The sequence below is a fragment of the Quercus lobata genome, chromosome 10 (assembly GCF_001633185.2).
Source record: "Quercus lobata isolate SW786 chromosome 10, ValleyOak3.0 Primary Assembly, whole genome shotgun sequence".
Classification (NCBI taxonomy): domain Eukaryota; kingdom Viridiplantae; phylum Streptophyta; class Magnoliopsida; order Fagales; family Fagaceae; genus Quercus; species Quercus lobata.
Window position 1 is genome coordinate 22615388 of NC_044913.1, and position 22312 is coordinate 22637699.

General features: G+C 36.9%; 1 pseudogene; it reads right to left on the reverse strand.

Moving 5' to 3' along the window:
- Window positions 1-17482: 17482 nt before the first annotated feature.
- On the reverse strand, window positions 17483-19723 carry LOC115964518 (annotated as a pseudogene).
- Between the last annotated feature and the right edge of the window lie 2589 nt (window positions 19724-22312).

Below are 22312 nucleotides of genomic sequence, written 5' to 3' on the forward strand. Positions count from 1 at the left end.
ACAATGAGTTTGGTAGTGATGAGGATGGAAACTTCATTTTTTTCACAGCTACTGCTGTAGTTAATGAAAGTGTTGTTGTTGAAGAGAACCCTTTTGATGGGGAACTCTCTGAGGATGCAAATTTACAAGAAGCCTATAATAAACTTTGCAAAGTTGTTGCGAAGGATACTATGAGTGTTGATTTAGGTTTAAAGAAAATTGCATCTCTTGAACTTGATAAGAAGAATTTGCTTGTGAAACTGTTTGATGCTAATGAATTGCTGAATAATGTGAAGACTGAGAACATGCTTTTACTTGATAAAGTTAAGAATTTGGAACTTGAATTATCTGTTGCTAAGAACAAACTAATAGGTCTGCAAACTCCAAATTTGATCATATGCTGAATGTTCAAAAGTCTCCCTCTGACAAAACTAGGTTAGTTTTTGTAAAAAGCATCTCTGTGCCTGAAACTCATTCCACTAATTTTGTTCCTTCATCTGAGCCTCATGTGAGTGAGGTTGTCAAACCTGTAGAAGTTTCACCTCCTAGGAAAATTAGGGTTAATCTTCAAGAATCTAAACCTAAGACTCCAAATCCTCCTAAGGGCAAGTTGCATGATAGACCTTCATGGGTTTGTCATTTTTGTGGAAAGTCTGGGCACATTCGTCCAAACTGTTTCAAGTTGCAAGCTGCTAAGCGAGCAAATAAGCCAAAAGTACATGTGCCTCAAGCACAAGATCCTATGGTACTTATTGGTGAGTTGGTAAAGGCTTTAAACCTTTATTCCAATCCTGGAGTTGCTTAGAATTCTAACTTGAAGAATAACTCCAATGTTAAAGTTGCATCTAAAAATTTTTGGATTCAAAAGGCTCAATCTAATTGAGTCTTTCTGACATGGTCCTTGTGTTTCATCGCTTTACTCTTTGTGACCATTCTTCTTTGTTATTTTTGTTTTCTTTGTTTTATTTTCTAGGATTTGCATTGCATAACATTCATGCATTTCATTCTAGGATGTTTTTGTTGGTTCTTTTCAAATTAAAAAAATTAAAAAAAAAAAAAAGAGGAAAAGGGAAGCATGTTTTGCATTATTTGTCTTGAATTTAAAATCAAGGTTGGCCAATTTATCTTTACATAACATGTCTTTGTACCTTGTTTAGCTTGGATGAGCTTATTTATTACACTTTACTAGTTTGAGCTTTGTAGTGCATGTTGTGTGGGAAGATGTTTATAGTTTTTGATCACTTTGTCTTGATCTTGAAGTCACATGCCTTTGATTGTCGGACTTGATCTTATTGAGAAAGGCATAAATAACCATCTCACCATTGTTTACTGGCCAATCATGAACACCTTAGTGCACATCATATGATTTTGTGCTCGAGAAGGTGTAGCACATACACAAAAAGAATATAAGGTGTAGCCTCGGTTTAAATGCTAAAATTGGTGTGTTCATTATTGGACTTTAATAACTTCATAAACAAATAAAATTGGTGTGTCCATTATCCTAACTATTTTAATAAGTTTTTAATCAAATAAAATTAATGTGTATATTATGAGGCAAATCAAGAAACTTACATGATTGTAAGCTTTTATTCTAGGAGATGTGGGAGTTATATGATGTAACTCTTTAGGTGATAGTCTCTCTCAAATATATGTGATGAATTTTGTAAAAATTGTGATTGCTTACTATTCACATATCATCTCACATGTATCTCAAGCCTTGGCTAGTTGCACACACTACACAAGTTACTCTTTGCTAAACTTTGTACATGTTATTGTGTGTGATTTTGTTTTGGCCATCCAAGATTGAAAAATTCTAGAGTTTAATGCAAACTGTGTTTGAAGTTTGAGAATTTAAGGATAACTGATTGAAAATCTTATTTTTGGGAAATCTGGGTTCAATACAAGTGTTTTTGAAGAGTATTTCATCTCATACTCATGCATTTTATTCATAAAATACCATGCATTGAGGAGTTTCTACATAAAATTGCTATATTTTTTCAAAAAATTGTGTTTTCCAGATTTTCGATCGATTGAATTTGCTTCTCGACTGATCGAAAATGCGATTAAATTTTGTTTTGAATCTAACCTACTCGATTGCTGTTGGATTAATCGAAAGTGATTTTTGATTGATCAAATCTAATTTTCGATCAATCAAAAATCGTATAGAGATTTTTTTAAAAACCTTAAGCTTTTCACGTGTTCTATCACTTTCAAACTTTTCAAAAGCTTCTCTCTCTCTCTCTCTCTCTCTTCGATCGGTCTAAGATTCCAAGCAAGATTTTTGTCGTTTTCCCTCAAATTTCTTCAAGGGTTTTTGTCCTTTAAGGTTGATAAGACCTTTGTACCCCTCCTTTTTCACTTATTTTCATGTTTTCATGCATTTTTGCCACGCATTAAAGGGAAATTTCGAACCTAAGGGAAATTGGGATTTTTGTTGATTTAAGCCTTTTCCTTAGAAATTGATCAATGGGTTTTTGTTGTGGGACAATATAAAAGTGATCTTTGTGAATTAATTTGATCAATTTGATGATTTGGAAAAATTGAAAATTCTAGGCCTTGAACCTACCCGATTTGGGGATTTTGTTCAATTGAGCTTAATTTGATGAAATTGGCTTGTTAGATTGATTGCTTTGATCATTATTTTATATTATCTATCTTGTGTAATGATCAATTTGGTCAATTTGTTGGATTTTTGAAAGTGGGTTTTCAAATTTGGGGTTTTTGATTTAAACTCCATGCTCAAGCCAATTTTGTGACTTTAAAGTGCAATTGAACTTATTCTCACTGCATTAGAGCATGCATCATGTGTTGATATTATTCATGCATCATATAGAATTGCTATTTCTATATATTTCTGTGCTAACTTGCAGTCTGCCCTTGGTTTTTCTTTTTTCTTTTTCTTTTTTTTTTCTCTCTCTTTCTCTTTTGTGTCTGTCCTTTGATCCTTAGCATCATGGTTAGGAAAACAAGAGCCCATAGGACCTCCACCTCTACTTCTTCCCTCACCTTTGATAGTGAGAGGTTCTTGAGTGAGAAAAACCAGGAAGCTTTTGAGAAGCAGAACCTTGTTAGGAACATTTGGGCTGAGAGAAAGGTTGTCTTGAATGAGCTTAACCCTAAGATTAGGAGAAACTTTGAGCGTCGGGGATGGTTACCATTGATGGATATTTCTCATCCACCTCCGGCTACCTTGATCAGAGAGTTCTACTCGAACCTCTCTGTCCACTCCTATGATTCCAACACTTTTGTGAGAAGTTTAATACGGAGTGATGAGTACACCATTACTCCTTCAGTAGTGGCTGCTGCTCTTGGGGTGCCACTAGTCCAGCATCTGATTTACCCTTATGATGAGTCTCCTCCCTTAGATGATATCATGTCATACATCACTGGTACTTCTATCCAGTGGGGTTCTGATCCTCGAATCACGTCTGCTGAGTTGATTGAGATTCATTATCTTTTCTTTCGAATTGCTTGTCATTCTTTGTGGCCTATCTCTCATTTGCACACCATCCCTATCAAGCGTTGTGCGTTTTTGTATGCCCTTGTCACAGACGCTCCTATGAGTTTTCCTCATCTTTTTATTCGTTCCTTGATTGAGATTCATAGGAGTAGTTCTACCGCTCATGATTTTTTCTTTCTGGTTTTCATTCATCGGATTCTTTTGCATTTAGGATTAGAACAGTTTCCTGCATCTGAGCCTGTTCATATCATTGCTCCTATCAGTGCCACCTTTCTTAGGCAAAGGGCTGCTCAAATGAGAGCAAGCTCTAAATGCCCTAGGGTTGAGTCTTCCGGTGTCGCACCTCCTCCTCCCTTCTTTACTGGTGATACTTCTACTGAGGCATATGTCGATCCTACTGCTGCTGTTACTGCTGACGCTGTTCCCCCACCTTCTACTTCGAATGATTTAGACATTCGTCGTACGTTGGAGATTGTCATAACCATTCAAGCGACTCATGGTCAGCTTTTGGTGGACATGCTTGATGAGCTTCGTGCCTTGAGAGCAGATTTGGAGCATTTTAGACGGTCGCCTCCACCACCTCTTTTTGATGATGAGTGAGTGTCCTTCGGCAATTCGTCCCAAAAAGGGGGAGTACATATGTAGAGGGTTTTTTTGTTGTTAGGTGGAGATTTTTGATGTTTTGGAGCTGTGGAGCTTTTAGATTGTATCTAGGTGCTTCATTCTGTATTTACATTTTTTGGCTCATGATGTATTTTTGTTTTTGATTGGGTTGTCCATGATAGGGGGAGATACTATGATGTATTTATATATGTTTCTTGTTTCACTTTGTGCTACATTGATTGTTGATTTATATTTATGAGGTTATTCATGATATATGTCTTGTAGTTTATGTTATGTGAAATGAAGAATTTATTGTGTGTTACTTGTATTTTCCACACTTGCGTTTATGTGTTTGTTGAGTGTTTTAGGAATATACAGATTGATTCAGTTGTGCTGTTGTCTACACTTGCAACTGATAGATTGTAGTTATATTGAATTTGTTTTGTTGGGCAAAGTTTTATATTAGGCTTTTTTTTTTTTTGGTAACTTTGAGCATTTTGTTTAAGTTTGTGTTTTTTCATGAATTGCCAAAGGGGGAGTTTGTTAAGTTCTAAGGAATTAGGAACTAATGTATTAGAACTTCAATTTGTAATGTTGGCAAACCATGATCAAAACGTTTTAGTCTTGTTTTAGACTTGCTCAAAGTGTGTTTATATGTAAAGTTGGAATCGAGTGTTCTGCAGGATTTACTGTGTAAATCTGCCTAGCTCGATCGATCGAAAATTAGACTCAATCAATCGAAGCTCGTGCAAATTATTTTTCTGCAGAATTTTCCAACTCAGCCCAAGCCCGTTTGACGTGTAGGGTTTTATGTTTTTTCTTAAGTATAAAAGGGAAAATCCTAGCCACGATTAGAGGTTGCTCTTTATGCTGTGTGTATGAATCTTTTGTGAGATCTAGAGGTGTTTGCCTTCACATACACTTAGAGTTTCCAATCTCAAGATTGATGTCGAAAGCTTGGTAATCAATTCAATTGCAGATTCAAGAACTTAAAGATATACAAGCGGGAGTGCTTGTCCTTGCTGGGAATCCAAGAAAGAAGTAGTCCGTGGACTCAGAGCTGTCATGTGGTTGTGGTAGTAAATTTCCTACTCGAGGTAGCAATAGGATATTAGTGGTCTAAGTCGCTATTGTGTAAATTTCAATTCTTTCATAGTGGATTCGTTTTACCTTGATGATAGCTAGGTTAAATCCTCCCCAGGTTTTTTACCGGATTGGTTTTCCTAGGTTATCTTATTTTTGTGTTCTTTATTTTCCGCACTTTACAATAATATAATATATTTGTGTTAACCTAGATTTGATCATTTGACTAATTAATCACTTGACTAATTAACTAGATTAATCTAGTTGTGTTTTAAGGGGTCTAAAAACGAACAAAATCCTCTCAATTTGACTCAACCCGACCCATGCATACCCCTATTATTACATCTCTCATAATTTATTCTAAATGAATGGTCCTTCCTCATTCTATTATTGGTGCAAATATCCAATATGTTATTGAGAATTTTTGAGAAAGTCGCCCCTAGTCTTTCTAAATGAATGGCCCTTCCTCGTTCTATTATATGGTGCAAATATCCAATATGTCATTGAGAATTTTTGAGAAGGTCCCCCCTAGTCTTTACACATCCTAAGTTTGGTCCATTTTGGATGGGAAATGGACTAGTCTCGAGAATAATCACAAAGCCCCCTATAATAATATTCACTTTAAAGTTATACTAAATATATCTTGAAATAAACCTACATACATCCCCCATAATTTCTCCTAAATGAATGGTTCTCCTAAATGAATGAATGGTGCTCCCTACTTCCATTATACGATGCAAATATCTAATACGTTATTATAACAGTGTATAGAAAAGTCAAAATTTTTGGATTCATAAGGCACAAAGCACTGTTATGTTAGTGTCCAAAATAAATAAATAAAACTTATGCTAGACAAAACGTAATTCAAGGTCATGCTAATTGATGAAGCCGAATTTTGACCTCATTAGTATCCTCCTTGTCAACGTCGATGGACGATCTTTGGTACTTGTTATTAAGAAAAGAAAGCAAGGGAGGGTTCTGCCAATGTGAGGCCAGCTAAGAATACTCTGATGCTAAAGTCAGATTATAAGTTCTCAAAAGAAGTTTCTCACATTTCTCTCCCAATGTTTTTATGTCTCCTTACCTCAATTCTATTTCCCTTTTCATAGTTTGCTTCGGGTTGGTGCAGTTATGTCTGTTAATGCTGCTTTAAGCGTTTTTCTCCTAAGAGGAACACGACATTAATTGACAATGATGATTCCGCCCAAGGTGTAATGGGTGACCGTTTTGCTATTATTGCTTTTGTAACGATTCTGGTGCAGTTATTGCTTGTCAGCTGTCCTGATGGCATTTATTTGCGCTTTTAATGTACGCACACCTGTCTTCGTACATACTAACGGGGTCTTGCCCCTAAGCTCGTCTCTGTCTTGGATGTAGCTAATCTTGTCTATCTCCTAGACGTCCTAATCTTGATACTCGTCAGTTGCCCCCCCATTCCGTGGTCGTCATGAACTTGGATGATCTTTGGAATGTGATTGGACGTGATGATTCATATCTTCTCAGTTCCCAAAATTTCGGTTCTCGTCTTAAATGCAAAACGATTGGCCTCCAAGAAGCGAACACGTGTGAGTCTTTTGTTCATGGTGTGTGTATAATTTCCTAGATTTTTGCGCCCCTTAATTTCATTTTTCCTTTTTAGAAAAACCATTCTTCTTCCTCCACTTTATTTGGTCTGAACTTCTGCGCACTTGGGAAAATCTTCATATTTTTCTGGTAAGGTTCCTTCTCTTTATGCTTTGATGGTTGGTTTTGATTTTCTTAGCCAAAAGTGCCCCTCAGTCTCATTTTTCTTCGCTCGATTAGGAGTTTTCTTAGAATATTCCTCAGGTCGACATCCACAAGTAGGGCTGTTTATTCCTCGTTCTTCTGCCCTTAAGCCGGTTTTACTATTCCTTTATCCTTTAATCCGTGAGTCTTCGATAAGACATCATTCGGAGATGGATATTGTCTAATATAGGGTAGATGATGTTCGGTCTAGTGAACTGGAGACTAGGTTGTCTTCCAATGCTGATTCTTTAAGTAGGGTAGTAGACACCACTGTTTCAAAATTGCCCTCATCTTCTTCTTCTCGCCCCTTGCATGCTCTTTCCAAGTCTTGTTCTTTGAAAGAAAGTCATCTAAGGGGTTTTAGGAAGAGGTTTCAATTTCCCAAAGGAACCTCTATTAGATTGCCTCACCTGGGTGAGAAAGCTTGCAACTTTGCTCACGGAGAGGTATGCTTCTATGAGGCTAACTTTCTGTGTGGCCTTCGACTTCCTGTCCATCCGTTTATCTTACATCTCCTGAATGAACTCCAGATTGCCCGTAATTAGCTCGTCCCCAATGCTTGGAGGATGATAATAAGTTGTATGTCCATTTGGGTGTTTGCTTGTGATAGAGAAATGATCAGTTTAAATGAGTTTCTGTTTTTGTATCGCTTGAAGGCTTCTACCCATTATGGGTATTTTGAACTCCTACCTTGGGATAGGAAATCTAGGATTGTTAGGGGTTTCCCCTCGTCTTTACGTGATTGGAAATCACACTATTTTTTCTTGTCTAGAGCGGGTTAGGAAACCTTATCCGACGATTCTTAGGGGGAAGTCCCAAGATTACTACGGAAATAGGAAGTTCCAGCGCTTGGTGCGTATTTCCATGATCCTCCTTTGCTCTGCTTCCATATCTTGATTACTTGTCTGACGAAGTTCTTATTTTGATTCATTGCAGATCTTGATCGTCCTGACCTCGAAGATCAATATTGCCACTGAGTTTGAGCTGCCCTTGCTTATGCTCGTGAGATAGAGGATTTCGACGACCTAGTTGATCCTCGTCACTTGTATGATTGTTGCTTAGGCCCCGAACCCTCAAAGTACATTTTGGAAAAAATCCGTCGAGAAGAGAAAAGTAAGTTCGTCTATCCTTGGCTTCATTTTTCTTAATTCCGTCTATCGTCTAATTGGGGATTGCCTCTCTTTTTTTCTTTTTCTTTTTAACAAAAATGGCCACTAGATATAGTAAGGATAAATATGCCCATATCAAAAACTTGAAAAATGAGCCTTTAGCCAATTTGACTTTGAACTCAAAGAAAAGGAAGCTAAGTGACGAGAAGGCTGACACTTCTGCTCTTCCTCCTATCCATATTGCTCCTCCTTCTCAAACCCCGTCTTTGGAAGTTACTGCCGCTACCCCTCCACTTACCCATGCAAGAGGTAAAAGCAAAGTGGGGATGAGTGTATGGGACAACCCCGCTACAACCTTGGGTCGTGCACACAATGTGATTACCAACGATGAACTAAAGGGTTTATCGTCCTTTCCATCCCATGAACTCATCAGTCAGCACATCCATAAATTAGTGCAGGTATGTAACTCTGTTCTTTCAATATCACTTTTTGGATTTGCCTATGTGGATGTACATAATTTCTTCTCTTATTTACTTATTCCAACTAGGTTCTTGAGGAGTCGTTGCGTATCACCACTGATTACCTGAATGCAGAGGAGAAAGTCGTAGTGGCTACGTCGAAAGTGGAATCCGTGGAGGTTGAATGTTCCCAATTGAAGAAGGATTTGATTGCTGTTATGAATGAGAGGAATGAGGCGAACCAAAAAATAAAAGAGCTTACTGAAGCCCTACATGTGGAGAAGGCTTTGGTCGTCCAGAAGGATGAAGAGATTCATGCTGCTCTTCTGAAGATTGACGAAGAGAGAGATAAGGTCGTCCAGAAGTTCAAGCAGTCAGAGGAATTCTCAGACCTTCAATTCATGCAGTACTTCAAAGGGTTTGAGCTTCTACGCCGATGGACCATGAAGCACCATAGTTTGGCTATAGACTTTTCTAGCTTGGATTTTGAAAAGATTGATATCGAGGTTCTTGAAGATGAAGCGAATGAGCTAGAAGAAGTTGAGTCTGGTGCCGTGGAAAAAGACAAAGCTGCCGAAGGAAAAGATGTTAAGGAATCTATTGCCCTTCCTTCATGATTTTTTTTTTTTTTTTAAATTTTAAGAACAATGGGTTCCCCTTTTGTTTTTGGGGGTTTTTTTAACAAATAGTGGTTGCCTCCTTGTTTTAAGGCTATTATCTTGAACAATTCCTTGCTCTTTTCATGCTAGAACTTGGTTACTTTATGCTATAACTTTGTTGTTGAATCTTTTGTCCTTGCGATTTTGTCTTTGTTAAATTTTATTGACGAGGTTTTGAGGCCCTTCATATGTTGGGTTTGATCCCATCATTCTCCTGACTTTGGTTTTTAGTCTCGTTATTTACATTAACGAGGTCTTTACCCTTGCGATTTAGACTTAGCATTTTCATTGTTTACTTTGGACTTTGATTTCGTTGATGAAATTTTTATCCTTGTGATTTAAACTTATAGTTTTTATCACTTATTTTGGACTTTGATCTCGTCATTCATATTGACGAGATATTTATCCTTGTGATTTAAACTTATAGTTTTTATCACTTATTTTGGACTTTGATCTCGTCATTCATATTGATGAGATTTTTATCCTTGTGATTTAAACTTATAGTTTTTATCACTTATTTTGGACTTTGGTCTCGTCATTCATATTGACGAGATATTTATCCTATTTTAATTCAAAGAAGCTTTTCCAACACAAAATGTTTGTTGCTTTAATCATTTGAAAAAGAATGGCTCTGCAGACGCTTGGCTAGTTTTATTCATCCTAGCTTATGAAAAGGAATTACAAGGGTACTTATGGAAACACAAACGACGTTGAAAATAAAGTACTGAAAGGGAAATGAAACAAATGCATAATGAAAATTGATATCTCGCTTATCTGTGAGTAAATAAACAATATGTTCCAAACCCTGGAACTTATTAGGGCTGAGGCTTTTTCTCCCTTACTGATAATACTTCTTAAGGTGTTCTGCATTCCATGGAAGAGGCAAAGGTTTCCCCTTCGTGTCTTCTAGGTAGTAGCTTCCCCTCCTTGAATAATGAACAACCTTATATGGGCCTTCCCAGTTAGGGCCCAGTTTCCCTTTGTTTGGATCTTTGGTGGCTTGCGAGACCTTCCGTAGAACCATATCTCGAGGATTAAAACGCTTTAGTTTGACCCTCTGGTTGTAATACCTCGTCATCCTTTCCTGGTATAAGGTTATTCTCTAGGCTGCATCATCCCTGACTTTGGGTAAACAATCCAGGGCTAACTTGAGGCTCTTGTTATTGTTTTGCTCATTGTACTATGCCCTCCTAATGCTCGACATGTCAACTTCCACAGGAACTACTGCTTCGGTCCTAAACGTCATTTTGAAGGGTGCTTCACTTGTTGGGGTTCTCACTATTGTTCTGTAGGCCTACAGCACTCCTGGGAGCTCATCAGGCCATGCCCCTTTTGCCCCCTCAAGTCGGGTTTTGATCAACTTGAGCAAAGTCCGATTTGTGACTTCTGTTTGGTCATTGGCCTGTGGGTGACTAGGTGAAGAATATTGGTTCCTTATTCCCAACTCCTTGCAAAAATTCCGAAACCTATGACTATCAAACTGTCATCCATTATCAGAGATAATGATTCGTGGAATCCCAAATTGGCAAACAAGATTCTTCCACACAAAGTGCTGTATTTTGGCCTCCGTTATGACTGCCAAAGGTTTTGCTTCCACCCACTTTGCAAAATAGTCAATAGCAACGACTAGGAATTTTACTTGCTTCTTACCTGGGGGTAAGAGGCCCATTATGTCAATTCCCCATGTGGAGAATGGCCAGGGAGAAGTTATGCTCGTCAAGTGCTCCGCTAGGACATGTTGTACGTTCCCAAATAGTTGGCACTTGTCGCATTTCTGGACGACCTAAGTTGCATCCTTCTGCATTGTTGGCTAGAAATATCCTGCGGGAACGACTTGTCTGACAAGTGAACATGGTCCAAAATGATTTCCACATACTCCTTCGTGGATCTCCCTTAGAACATACTCAGCGTCTTCTGGATCGAGGCACTTCAAGTAGGGTTAAGAGGATCCTCTCTTGTAAAGCTCATCATTCAAGATTGTAAATCTGGACGACCTAATCTTGATTTTCCTTGCTTCCGTTGGATCTGACGGGAGATTACCACTTTTGATGTAAGTGATTATTGGATCCATCCAGCTTTCTTCTAATCGTACATAATTCACGTCAATCCCTTTAATGCTTGAAAGATACTACACTTCCATGAGCAATCCAGGTCGTCATTCGCTGGTCTCCGACGATGCCAGTCTAGCAACCTCGTTCGCTTCAAAATTTTCTTCTCAGGGTACCTGAGTAATTTTGACATCATCAAAGTTAGAAATTAACTAATTAGTCAATGCTAAGTACCTCTTCATCCTATCCTCCTTAGCCTTGTACTCATTGTTCATTTTCCCAATCACGAGTTTTGAATCAGAGTTCAACTTCAAGTTTTTCACACCTAGGGCCTTTGTAACCTTCAAGCCGGTCAAGATGGCCTCATACTCTGCTTATTATTCGTTACTGGGAATTGAAGCTGGACTCCTGTACGAAGGACATCCTTCTCAGGGGAGAAGAGAACTCCTACTCTGCCTATGTCTGATGCCGCTGAGCCGTCTGTGTATATCATCCAGTAATCTGATTCTGAATCTTGATCAACTGCAGTGAATTCGGTGACAAAGTCTGCCAGCACCTGCGCCTTGATTGCTATTCTGGGCTTGTAGTCAATGTTGAACTGGCTTAATTCCACTGCCCATTGAACCATTCTCCCTGATGCGTCTGGCCTACCCATAGCCTTTCGCAATGGTTGGCCCGTCATAACTAGTATTGTATGTGCTTAGAAGTAAGGACGGAGCTCTCGTGATGCAACGATCAAGGCGAAAGCCAACTTTTCTATCCTTGGGTATCTTGCCTTTGCACCCTAGAAAGCCTGGCTTGTGTAATAGACCAGCTTTTGAATCTGGAGCTCTTCTCGGATCAACGTCGAACTACAGCTGTATGAGAAATGGCTAAGTATAAAAACAAATCTTCTCCTTCGACGAACGGACTCAACAGCGGTGGCTTGGACAAGTAATCTTCAACTGCTTGGAAAGTTGCTTTGCACTCGTCTGTCCACTGGAAAGCCTGCTTCAAAGTCTTGAAGAACGGGAGGCATTTATCTATAGCTCTGGACATGAACCTGTTCAAGGATGCTATGCGCCTCGTGAACTTCTTTCATATTCCTTGGGGACGTCATATCTAGTATGGCTTTAACTTTCTCAAGGTTAGCATCTATACCCCACTGTGAGACCATGAACCATAAAAACTTGCCTAACGAAACTCCAAACACACACTTCACTGGGTTCAACCTCATTTGATACTTCCTTAATGTGTCGAAAGTTTCTCTGAGGTCGTCCAAGTGCAGCTCTGCTTTCCTGCTCTTCAAAAGCATGTCATCTACATAAACCTCCATATTCTGCCCAATCTGCCTGCTAAACATCTGGTTTACTAACCTCTAATAAGTAGCCCCTGCATTCTTCAAGCCAAATGGCATAACTTTATAATAGTACAACCCATGGCTAGTAACAAAAATTGTCTTTTCTTGGTCTTCTTCATTCATGCAGATCTGATTGTAGCCTGAAAATGCATCCATGAAAGTTAGTAACTCATGGCTGGCTGTTGAATCCATAAGCTGATTAATCCTGGGAAGTGGAAAGCTGTCCTTTGGGCAAGCACAATTGAGATCTGTGAAATCTACGCACAAACGCCATTTCCCATTTGACTTTTTTACCATGATGACATTGGCCAACCATTCAGGGTAATAAACTTCTCTGATGAACCCAGTAGTCAAAAGCTTCTCTACTTCTTCCACAACAACTCTGTTTCTCTCAGGAGCAAAAACTTGTTATTTTTGCTAGACGGGCTTTCTGGTAGGGTCGACATTCAGCCTGTACTCTATCACTTTGTTGTCTATGCCTGACATATCTTCATGAGTCGAGGCGAAGATATCTAGATTTTGCTTCAAGAACTCCACGATCCTAATCTTCAAATTTGTGCCAAGTCCTACCCCCACTTTTGTTACCTTGGTAACGTCTCCTTCTACTAGGATTACATCCTCTAGCTCTTGAAGATGCCTCTTTGATTCTTCTTCCACCATCCATGCATGGTTTTCTTTCAAGGCTAACACTGCTTGGTAGCATTCTCTAGTTAATAGCTGATCTCCACATATTTGCCTTATCCCATTTGGGGCAGGGAACTTCACTTTTAGGCAGTAAGTCGAAGTTATAGCCTTGAGCCGATTTAATGTAGGTCATCCCAAAATGACATTATAGGACGATGGACAATCGACAATTAAAAAATCCACCTATTTCGTTATTCAAGTTGGATGTGCGCCTACTGTGACTGACAATGTGATGATGCCTTTTGGATAAATCTGATCCCCACTAAAGCTGACCAACAAGGACTTGAAAGGTCTAAGCCTTTTTGGATCTAACCTCAATTATTGGTAGGCCGTCATGTACATTATATCCGCGGAGCTCCCGTTGTCAACTAACACTCTCCTTATGTTGAAACCTTCAATTTCCAACACAATGACGAGTGGGTCATCATGAGGTTGCTTAATCCCAATGGCGTCTCGTTCAGAGAATGTAATGTCATCACTCTCTGATCGTCAGTACTTTGGGGGCGGATGCTTCATGTGAACACTGTTGACCTGCCTACAATAAGTCTTCTTTAGAGACCTGTACAACCCTCCACTGAGAAGCCCCCCTGTTATCGTTAGTATCTCACCCACGGCTTGCTTTGGATGATCTCGTCTGTCATCCTTGACATTGCCATGGGCTTTGTCCTCAGTCCTGGCTCTAGGGTTGTTGTCCCTCTTAACAAACCTCTAGAGCTTCCCTCGTTAGATCAAATTCTTCTATCTGTTCTTTTAGATCATGACATTCGTTAGCGTAATGGCCGTGATTCTTATGAAAACGACAGTACTTCTTCGGATCGCATTTTCTAGAGGACGTGCTTAATGGCTTAGGCCATTTAGTCTTGGTTCATCCTTAATTTGCATCAGGATTTTGTCCGCATGCATCATTAACGGGGTGAAATTCATCTTCTTCTTCAGAGTGTTAGAACTGCTCTTGTTGGACTTGGTCTTTGAATATGAATCCTTACAATCCTTCTTCTTACCATGAGAATCACCAGGCTCGTCTTTCTTCCATTTTCCTGTTAACCCCTTAGTAGTTAGAGCGTCTTCACCATTCATATATTTCTGAGCTTTGAACAGGAGGTCCATCATGGAGGTTGAAGGCGTCTTTCCCAACGAAAAAATGAGGTCGGGGTTGTTAAGCCCAGCCTGGAAGGTCGTCATTATCACTTGGTCGTCAACCTCGTCAATCTCCAACACAACCTTGTTGAAACGCTTCACATAATCTCTTAGGCTTTCCCCTTCTTGCTGCCTCACTGTTAGTAAGTAAGAAGTTGGCCTCTTATGACGCTGTCCTCCAATGAAATGGCAAACAAATGAGTCGTTGAGCTATTCGAAATTTGCTACGGAAGATGCTAGAAACTTACTAAACCAAACTCTAGCTGCCCCTCTGAGTGTGGCAGGGAAAGATCAGCAGATAACTTCATCAGGTGTCTATTGAAGGTTTAGAATAGTCTTGAAGGCCCCTATATGGTCAAGAGGGTCTTTTGTGCCATCATAAAACTCCTACTACGGCAAGCGAAACTTCAAAGGCAGAGGACACTCCAAAATGCTGGCTGTGAAAGGTGAATTTGTTCATTTGAGCATGCCGTCAAGATTAATCGCCATCTTCCCTTTCATGGCATTCTTCACTTCATCGAGTTCCCTTCTTAAGCTTTTCATCATATGATCATTGTCATGCATAGACTATCCTGTGTATTTGGTTGCATCTTTTACCTTACTGTTTTCAGGACTACTGGTCTCCTCGTCATGTCGACTACGACTGCGTCGATGATGCGAGGCATTGCTGCCCTCTGGGCGAGCTCGGCATTTCAACTCTTCATTCTGCTTCATCAACTCTTGTACATTCGCTGTTAGAGCTTGAATCTGTTGAGCCATCACCACAGGATCGGGAGTAGGTGCCAATGCAAAATCCATCAAGTGACAGGAGCTTTATTGGTAGGAGCACAATGGTTTGAGAAAAGATCAACTCTTCGGAGTTCCCACAGACAGCGCCAAATTGATGAAGCTGAATTTTGACCTCGTCAATATGCTCCTTGTCAACGTCGATGGACAATCTTTGGTACCTGTTATTAAGAAAAGAAAGACAAGGGAGGGTTCTGCCGGCGTGAGGCCAATTGAGAAAACTCCGATGCTAAAGTCAGATTATAAGTTCTCAAAAGAAGTTTCTTACAATTCTCTCCCAATGTTTTTATGTCTTCTTACCTCAGTTCTATTTCCCTTTTTATAGTTTGCTTCGGGTTGGTGCAATTATGTCCGTTAATGCTGCTCTGAGCGTTTTTCTCTTGAGAGGAACGCAGCATTTATTGACAATGATGATTCCGTCCAAGGTGTAATGGGTGACCGTTGTGCTATTATTGCTTTTGTAACTGTTCCGGCACAGTCATTGCTCGTCAACTGTCCTGATGGCATTTATTTGCGCTTTTAATGTACACACACTTGTCTTCGTACATACTAACAGGGTCTTGCCCTTGAGCTCGTCTCTGTCTTGGACGTAGCTAATCTCGTCTATCTCCTAGACGTCCTAATCTTGATACTCGTCACTAACAAACAATGTTTGTTTTTTGTTTTTGTTTTTTTTCTATGGTTGAGACACCGCTTTCAAGTACAATGTAAATATGATATATGTGCATGTAAATAAGTGCATGGGACCATAAATTATTCCAAACCTCTTTATGAGGTTTAGATTTGTTAAGATTCTAGAGGACCATCCTTTATTGGTCATAAGAATTATTGTCTATATAGTTGAAGCAAGACACATTATTGTCTCTATATTAACCGGGCCCATTTTTGACATAATTGTTTTTATTCAAGAGTTTTAACATGCATTCTTCATGAAAAGCTCAATTCGATTACTTTCTTTTTCTGGTGTGATGCTAATTGTTGCCCAATTTGCCGGGTCACTATTGAGATTTGAGGAGCGCTTACCTGTATATGATGTTTAGTTTTAACTTGCCCTGCCTTTTTTTTAATCAAGTGCACAAATTGGAGCCCATAGAGGTAAAAAACAATGATGGGAGAATGTTACAGTTTCAACTTTGGGCAGTTGTTTTTCAAAAAAAATTCCCTCCTCTTAAATTGTAAATATACTGCACTTTTATAATGGGAAATCACAGGAATAGCATGTTGGAATTTCTTGGCATGCTGTGTGACAGGCAGCATTGTGATTATGAGCTGTTTTTCTGTGTATAAAATAAATTTAATGTTTGTTTTTAATGTGAAAAATCCGGACACGACATTGTAGGATAGAGTAATATGTGGTGAAGTCAACATTGAGAAGAAAATATGTTATAATTGCAAATTAGAGCCTTATAGTTTAATTGGTTGTGAAAAAAAAATGTTACACTTAGCACTCATAGGGATGAGTAATTATTTAGTATTTTGGGAATAATGCTCCCTCTTTTAACAGGTTATATTAATTTAACTAATCGAAGGGTTCCTTATTCATGTGAGAGGAGCATCTGCTGTATATAATAATTTTCCCAAACTAATAGTGAATAAAAATCTTTTGTCCAACTTTTTGTATTTTACTTTATTTTTTATCAGTCGTGATATGTGATAGTGATATGTCTTTTTTTTTTTTTTTTCCATTTTAAACTCTGTTTATTTTACAAAGAAAGTAAAAAAGAATGCATTACAAATTATGATTAGTGGAGAAAGACAAATACAAAATATTGGGACAGAACATTTATATTCACTAATGGTCATCTTGATTATATATTTTAAATTTATCTCTTTCTTTTGGTTCATAAAAGGCTTATTAACATTTTGCATGATATGATGTTGGGCCTGATGCAACTCTTATGCAGGAAGCATTTGGTTTACTATATGCAAGAACATTATGTTGCTTAGTTTAGTTGTGGTCTCTTTTCATAGCAAGCTTTAAAACCTAATTGTCTCTTTCGGTTGTCTCATATCCCATGTGTTAGAACTTAAAAAGGAAGATAGATATCTTTGGCAATAAATATTGGTGCTACTCGATACATTACCACAATAAATACTGCATTCTCTTACATGCAAACATTACTTGCTAAAGAGGGAAAGTGCATCCTCCAATTTTGTATACCTTGGGGGGTGCTTTATTAACTACAGTTTGAACTGTTCCAAAGATCTCAAATGACCAAAAGAAAACTTCAATAACTAAATATAAATATACGACTAATGAACCACCATAAAAATAGTGAACCATAACAATAACAAAAACAACAAATCACACAACGACATTGGAAGAGCTTGAAATACGTTTAGGATAATGTAGTAACAAATGAGTCTTGCTCAAGCTACGGTGATCACCAATGCTTCTGGTTTAGAATTTGGCACAATGATGGCATCGTTGCTTATTGGCTTGTTGACTACTTTTGGAGTGTCACCAATCAATTTGGCAAAGTCCTTGAAGCACTCGTCAATGGTTCGGACAGTTCGGAAAGGTGTGTCCGGATAAAGAGAGACGACTCCATGGAGTAATTTACTTGGCAACCAATTATGAAAATGTCATAGGTAAGGACTGCAACAATGCTTTGTGGGATGGGCATCTCTGGCAGCATTAGCAAAAGAAAGATATGGCATTACACTTATGGTGTGTCAATGTCAAATATGGCAAGAAATTTGGAAACATGGCGTTTTTCCTTGAAGAAGTACAAAAATTGGAATTTTTTCTTTTTCTTTTTTAATAAGCTCACTTGAGTGAGAAAGCTGAGTCCCATATTATTTGTTTTTCAAACCCTCTTTTCTTCAACTTTGAAATCATACTACTAAAATACAAGATTGGATGAATTGTCATTTTTGTCTTAAAATCTAATTTGTAAATTTGGATTTTCACAACTTGTTTATAATATTTGTACTTTGTACCATAAAGAATTTCATTTGGGTTAGGTCTCAACCAACCCTTGAAAGTTACTTGTGTCTATTTAGCTAGAGCTTATAAGCTCAATTATTAGTTTTTAACTTTTATATACAACTTTTTAAAACTTCCTTTTTCTTACATTCTAAAATACATATATATTTTAACACGCTTTTAGGAAAAAATATTTCATTAAAAAGCTAAATAAACTCTTCACAAATGGACATTTAGTATAAGGAACCACTGAAATTGTGAACAATACTATTTTCAAAGTTCCAAGGAATTGATTAAATAATTATTATTATTATTTTTTGTGCCATGTGGTATCACCTCCATTATCTTTGAAATTTCAGTTATATTATATTATATATATAAAAGAGATAAGTACCTTTGGCGGCAGTAAGTAGGTCATCCTCTGAAATGGTGACCCTAGAGAACTTATGCCCAATCTTCTCCTCTCACAAAGATGCAAGCTCATTTATGTTTAGCAAATTGCAGGATGGCTGAAAATGAAGAGTTTTGTTGAACGTTTGAACATCATTAACAGATTTTATTGTGAATTTCCCAATGTTATCACCCACCACAAAATAAGCTGTCGAGATTCAAAAGCTACATCTGAACTAAATACTACTACTAAAACCTTATTACCAATGGAAGCTTAACAACTACATGCAAATAATTTTGAAAATTTGATGTTGATGATGATGAAGTGGAGAATATAAATTAATATGCATGATGATATCACTGGCTTTTTTTATTGATTTAAGATAACAATAGGCCTAGGTATTGTAGATGATAGTATAATTATTTACAAATCGTGCCTCGTGGAGTGGAGGTTATATGTTTGAATCTATCTATCAACTTCAAGTCAAACTCCCTTATAAAAAATGAGACGAAAAAAAAAAGAAAAAGAAAATGGTAAATTTTGTATGTCTAATTTTTCCTACTTATTTTAAACAAAATTGCTTCAATTAAAGGTCCATTTGGGTTGAGGGAGAGGGGGGAGTAGAGTAAATTTGAACCAAAATTAGTCTATTTTCAACAAACTCTACCCTGCTCTCCTCCATTCTCTCTCCTTCCCCCCTTAATCCAAACGGGCCCTAAGGCCTCTTTTAAAAGCAATGCTCACCCTTAATCAACCACCTTTTGGGAGTAACAATGCTTTTTTGGTCATTCTACTTTGTTCATGCTTTCAATGTGTTTTTTTTTTTTAAATCTATTACATATCAAAAGGACAAGGGAGAGAGAGAGAGAACAGCAAAAGAGTATTCTCATTAGGTAATGTAAAGGCCATCAAAATGTAAAATACATGATGTTATTCACAAAAAATACCTCACATCTAGTGGGACATTTTGCATATATTTTTACAACTTGCTACAATGGTTCTGTAAATATAAATAATCATTATAGCATTGTGTCAAAGGTTTTTTGTTCTTTTTTTATTCTCTCTCCTCGCTTGTCTCACTTTTTGTCTTCTCTCTTTCACTGTAACTTTGAAATAAGATTATTTTAATGTAATATATTGTAAAATAAAAAATGAAATGTATAGTGTGTTGTAAAAATGGTAATGTAAAATAGATAAATTGACTTTTTGATAAGATAAAATGCATTTATTTTTGCATGAGTGGATGAAAATGCTTAAGTTCTACAGGAATATTTAAAATTGCAATACCCATACCTATAACTATTCCTATCTTAAAGGAGTCTAAGTCAAGACCTATGTTAAACCACTTCAAAATTAATCTAATTTTATTTTTGGTTCCGCTTGTACGAAAAATAATTCATCACCAATTGTCTGTTCTTGGTTAACTGATTAAGTAGCATTTATAAATTATTCAAAGATAAAATTAATAATTATAGCTTGACTAGAGATTCCATTGGAGAATGGAAGTTGACATTGTGTTTGATGGGGATGCATGGGTTGGTAGATCATAGAAAAAATTAAATAGCATTTATAAATTATTCAATGATAAAATTAATAATTATAACTTGACTAGAGATTCCATTGGAGAATGGAAGTTCATGTTGTGTTTGATGAGGATGGTTTGGTAGATCATAGATGTTTGTCTACTTTTGCTCACCTCACAAGGTTGGTTCATGATAACCACATACTCATATGATAAATATATCTCTCACTGATTATTTGTTCAAGAAGATATATAATTTGTTCTACCTTTGAGATGACGTGTGTTATTATTGCTAAGAAAAGTGATGACTATTTAAAAGAAAAAAATTGTGTCCTATATTACTTGTGTAAGATGTGGCCAGAAAACACAATAACGTAGAAGAAAGAGAAAGACAAAATAATAACAATAATAGAAAGGAAAGAAAGAAAGAAAATTTGTGATCCTCTTACTCTATGACTTGACCTTATACTATATGGTATACTGAAGTGGACATATCAAATTCTTCATTTTGAAAAGGTAGAAAATCAGAAAGTTAATATATATATATAAACTGAGATTAAAAGTTAATTTTTTAACTCTTAGTATCAATGTGAGAGCTCTCGAATCTCATGAGATCTCAATCCTATCTACACTGTAGGTTCTAGTTATCTCAACTGATATAGTTTTTGATGGTTGAATAAGGGATCTGAGGTTCAATCTCTGCTTACACAAAAAACTGATTGGTATCTTGGTCTGATGATAAAGAGTTATCATCAAAATCGAACGTCATAAGTTGAAACTCTCTAAAAAAATAAAAATAAAAATCCTGCCTACATACTAGGCGAGCTGAACCAACAAAGAGCAAAGATGACTGCTGTCTTGCATCCTCTGGCATAATAAATAGGATTTGACTTCTCTCTTGTACATAGTATAAAGCTTTGCCCTAATTAATAATCCGCTTTTGTTAATGGGTGCTTTAGGCACACCTTAAGATTTGAAGAAGTTCTACCTACATTGAAAAATAGCAAAATTTGATATAAATATGAAGTTAATATATAAAAGGTTAAAAGTGGCTTGAAATCCTATAAAAAGTGGTCGGATTGTGTTATAAAACTCTTCCTAAAAGGGTGCTAAGGACACTTAATAAATAAATATAGGTTGGAAATTATGAGACCGTTAGGTACGGAATTTTAAGCAACAGTTTTCAGTTTTTAAACAACATTATATGTATTTTCACACACTTTTTCACTCATATGTATTTCTAAAAAATACAAACAACGTTAGATTTTAAAGTTTTAATGTTATCAATTAAAATTTAGAACCTTCTCCAAAAAAAAAATTAAAATTAAAATTTAGAACTTATGAAATTGTTTTAATTTAAAGCTTTTGTTGATTTTACAAGTGATGAAACTCTATATTTTACTTAGGCTTGTTCATAAATCAATTTCATAATTATTGAACATAGAATTTATTTTTTATGTGGCGAATCTCAATCTTCCTGAGCACATCATTCACCATATTAATTAAGCACAGACTATCACTCATCGACCCATTAGTAAAAAAGGGTTTCATTTTCTTTAGATCCATCAGCATTGTCCTTAGGGAAAGAAGTCATTTATAATCATGATTGGAACTCAAATTGGTGTGACCGTGTAGGCTTTGCTAACCAGTGTTCTAGAAGCCAATCTCATAGAATAATTATTACTGTTATTTTTTGTGTCATGTGGTATCACCTCCATTATCTTTGAAATTTCAGTTTTATATATATATATATATATAAAAGAGAAAAGTACTTTTGGCGGCAGTAAGTAGGTCATCCTCTGAAATGGTGACCCTAGGGAGCTTACCCCAATCTTCTCCTCCCTCAAAGATGCAAGGTCGTTAATGTTTAGCAAATTGCAAGATGACAGAAAATGAAGAGTTTTGTTGAACATTCAGACATCATCAACAAATTTTATTGTGAATTTCCCAATGTCATCATCCGCCACAAAATAAGCTGTCAAGATTCGAAAGCTACATCTCAATTGAATACTACTACTGAATCCTTATTACCAATGGAAGCTTGACAACTACATGCAAATAATTATGAAAATTTGATGTTGATGATGATGAAGTGGAGAATATAAATTAATATGCATGATGATATCACTGGCTTTTTTTTAATCAATTTTAGATAACAATAGACCTAAGTATTGTAAATGATAGTATAATTATTTACAAATCATGCCTCACGGAGTGGAGGTTATTTGTCTAAATCTATCTATCAACTTCAAGTCAAACTCCCTTATAGAAAATGAGATGAAAAAAAAAAAAGGAAATGATAAATTTTGTATGTCTAATTTTTCCTACTTACTTATTTTAAACAAAATTACTTCAACT